The sequence below is a fragment of the Acomys minous genome (assembly GCF_964271855.1).
Source record: "Acomys minous genome assembly, chromosome: 1".
Taxonomy (NCBI): domain Eukaryota; kingdom Metazoa; phylum Chordata; class Mammalia; order Rodentia; family Muridae; genus Acomys; species Acomys minous.
Genome location: NC_140483.1, coordinates 259,419 through 263,334, shown reverse-complemented (window position 1 = coordinate 263,334; position 3,916 = coordinate 259,419). Strand labels below are relative to the sequence as shown.

General features: G+C 42.8%; 1 pseudogene across 1 annotated transcript; it reads right to left on the bottom strand.

Moving 5' to 3' along the window:
- Nucleotides 1-321: 321 nt before the first annotated feature.
- LOC311604563 (non-histone chromosomal protein HMG-14-like) lies at nucleotides 322-1,468 on the bottom strand (annotated as a pseudogene). Its single transcript has one exon. The product of its transcript is annotated as a non-histone chromosomal protein HMG-14-like (transcript).
- Nucleotides 1,469-3,916: the final 2,448 nt, after the last annotated feature.

Genomic DNA, 3,916 nt, shown 5'->3' with positions numbered 1-3,916 from the left:
TGCCTATTCCTAAGGGTGGGATCTCTTTCCCTTTACCCGGTCTTGGGACTGTCCTCCCTCAACTACCAGGACTATGGGCCTAAATATTTCAGATGTACACCTAAGAAAAATTTCCTCCTAAATGCCTTATGTTTATCTTAATAAATATCTTTTTGTTTTGTTTTGTTTTTTTCAAGACAAGGTTTCTCTGTGTAGCCTTGGCTAACCTGGACTAACTTTGTAGACCAAGCTGGCCTCTAACTTACAGCAATCCGCCTGCCTCTGCCTCCCGAGTGCTGGGATTAAAGGCGTGTACCACCACCGCCCGGCTCTTAATAAATATCTTTTTTTTTTCTCTTTCACAACTGGCATTTTATTGGCTGAGGAACAGAATACAGACATTTCAATTCTTAACAAAAGTACCTAGACTCTGAAGTCATATATTGTGTTCATGTACCCACATGAAAAGCCACTGAGTTCTCTCTTGGAACTTGCTCCACTGACATTCCAGACTCAATTTGACAGGTTTTCCTTAAGACCCACATAACAATCAAATGTTCACAATCCTCAATTCCACTGACTCACAATTTTATGCCACAAACAGTACATACTCAAAATTTGCACCTTTCACAGCACATTATCACAATTATTAGAAAAATGGACTGCCATGACCAGAGACGTTACAGTTCTGACAGGGCAAGGACCAAGAAGTGGTTTTCTTAGGAAACAGCTCTACTAGGAACAGGAGACCAGATCTAACTGAAAATATTAATATTCCAGACACGAATGCACGACTGAGACTCCAAATTGCCGTTTAGCACGCTGTTGTAGGATATAAAACTAGCCCCTCTACGGAATGTTATGGTGACCCCCGAGACAGTCACAGCCTCTCCTGATTCAGTATCCTGCTGCTTTCTGGTTGTACCAAAAAATAAACAACCAGCAGAATGATTTAACCTCTTAAAAAAATCATTTACACTTAAAAAATGGGATGAGGTAGGATTCCCCCACCTCTTAAAAATGTTTCTAGAGCTACTAAAAAACTCGCATTTACAAAATAGTTGATAAAAATATTCCTCTGGATTGTACAAGAAGGGAGGCAGGGACCACTGACAGACACGATGGATCATTAGTCGGACTTGGCTTCTTTCTCTTCTACCTCAGAGGCTGGACTCTGGTTCTCTGTCTCTCCGTTTTCCGCAGGCAGATCTGTAGCTTGCTGGTCAGCCACTTCCGTCTGTTTGCCCTTTGCTCCCCTCTTCCCTTTTGCCTGCACTTTTCTGTCTGATGATTTATCCTTTCCCGCGGCCTTCTTTGGCTTCGCGTCCACCATGGCAGGGGCGGGCTTGGCCGATAGCCTCGCGGAGCGGCGCTTGGGCCGCTCCATCCGTGCTAACCTTCCGCTTGGGCATCGTGGCGGCGGGAGCTGGGAGACGCGTGCGCTGCACAGCAGGTCACGGAGCCCCCGCCGCACGGAATGCTGAGACCCCACCGCCCTTGATAAATATCTTAATAAAAATCTGTTCTAGCATCCTGAAGGTCCAAATGTTTCCCCAAAATCTGCATCTCAGACCACTTCAAAGCTTAATTCCAGAAGGTCCAGCCTCACAGATTATTTTGACTAGACCTGCACTTTCCTAGACCCAGATCATCCCATGGAGCCTAGACAGTGAGAGAAGTATCCAGATATTGCAGGACTTGCCCAGCATGACAGCTTTCTTGGGTCCCCAAAGATGTCATCACCCCCATACAGCAGAAAGCAGTCTAAAGAACACAGCATCTCCATTCCTGCCTCACCATCACCCTTTTCTATTTCCTCACCTTTTACTGGAAAAGGAACTTCTATTCTCCTGAGTTAATTGTTGTCTTGGAGGCTTACTGCCTCTGTCTGCTAACCTCGCCTATCCCTGGAAGCTTCCACTCTGCATGCAGGCTACCTAGGCCTAGAACATTTTCAGCATCTGAGACTTGCTGCTTAATAAGCTCACCCTTTCTAGTTCTTTCTCAGCTCATACCTGGCTGGTTCACCTCAGCTGTTCTGGCTCAAACTCCTCTCCCAGGTAACTTATTCAACCTGGCTTTCTCCCTGGCCTCTAAATTGCTCTGATTGGCCTAAGATTAATTCCAGGAATCTATTCTAATCTGTCTCCTTGTCTTTCTCTTTCTCTGAAATCTGTTTCTTTAAAACTCTCCTCTCTCTCTCCCTCTCTCTCCCTCTCTCTCTCTCTCTCTCTCTCTCTCTCTCTCTCTCTCTCTCTCTCCCTCTCCCCCTCACCATTTCTCCCCCCTCTGTCCCTCTTTCTCCGTCTCTCTGCATTGCCCCTATTAATGAAAGTTGGGAATATCCGATTCCATCAAATTCTTTGATTTGTCACTTCCTACAGTCCATCTTTGGGAAGAGAGAAGAGAAAGTCTTGGTGGTTCTGAGGCATAGAGAATTAAATGGGGTGGGGGGCACGCAACTAGTTAAGGGAAACCAACTGTTGGTGAACAATTAGTCAAAGGGACCAATTATTGAGATTAGATTGAGAAATGGGGCCCAGGCATAAATTACAGTGCAAAAATGAAAGATATTCTAGCTCAGAAGAACTTTATTTTTCTTTTATTCCTCTTTTGGGCCAACTCTAGTACTTTACTTAAAATGAAGTTAATTTTTTTCATTACAGATTACATCATGTTTTTTCATCTTTTCCAATCAATAGAACATTTAAAAATCAACAGACCAAGAAAACAATCTAACAAAGAAATGCAAACAGTTCTGTATAATCAGCAATAAAGCATATAGCAAGAATAAATCAATATGCAAGCAATGGTCAGCATGACCTGATTATTATTTCTTAAACAATACTCAGGAAAATTTAATCATAAATTTCCTAGGGCTAAAGCCATTGTGTTTACACGATTGTCATAGCAACATAGCTTGAAATTAAATGTCCTCAACACAGAAAAATCTTAACCTACTTCCAGTCCCAAACCAACAGGTATGCTATTCATCTTTACTGAAGCCTAGGCTAACTGCCAAGGGATTCCTTATTGTAAAATATCTGTAAAGCATGATGTTCCAAGCCCACATTCTATTTCTTTCTTTTTTTTCCCAAGATATATATTATTTTATTAATTTGTTCTTGTTATATCTCAATGGTTATCCCATCCCTTGTCTCCTCCCATTCCTCCCTCCCTCCCATTTTCCCCTTACTCCCCTCCCCTATGACTGTTCCTGAGGGGGACTTCCTCCCCCTGTATTTGCTCATAGGGTATCAAGTCTCTTCTTGGTAACCTGCTGTCCTTCCTCTGAGTGCCACCAGATCTCCCCGTCCAGGGGACATGGTCAAATGTGAGGCACCAGAGTACGTGAGAAAGTCATATCCCACTCTCCACTCTACTGTGGAGAATGTTCTGACCATTGGCTAGATCTGGGTAAGGGTTTAAAGTTTTATGGCCTGTATTGTCCTTGGCTGGTGCCTTAGTTTGAGTGGGACCCCTGGGCCCAAATCTGCCTATCATAATGTTCTACTTGTAGGTTTCTAGGACCCTCTGGTCTATTTCTTTCTAAGCAGATTTTAGAGAAACAAGTTCCACTTTTCTACAGCTAACAATATCTAACCAGGTACTTTTATGTCAAATTCCTAATTTTCTTTTCAAGCAGTTCCTGCCTAGCTGCTCACAATAGTCAGAACCAAAACTCTCTCATTGTCTCAAGCCTTTGGCCAGATGCCTTCTTTCAACATTCTCTGTAGAAAAACATTTCCCAGCGTAAATCTCATTACGGCTCATAGTCAAAGTGAGAAACAGAAAGACAATTTTAGGAGAAAAAGCAGATTTCAAAATGGTTTTTAGAAAAATTATTCCATACATAGAGATGGACCATAAATAATATTTGAAGACAGCATTGAACAACTGGAGATCCTTGGAACTTGGTCAAGGAAAGCCTCTATGA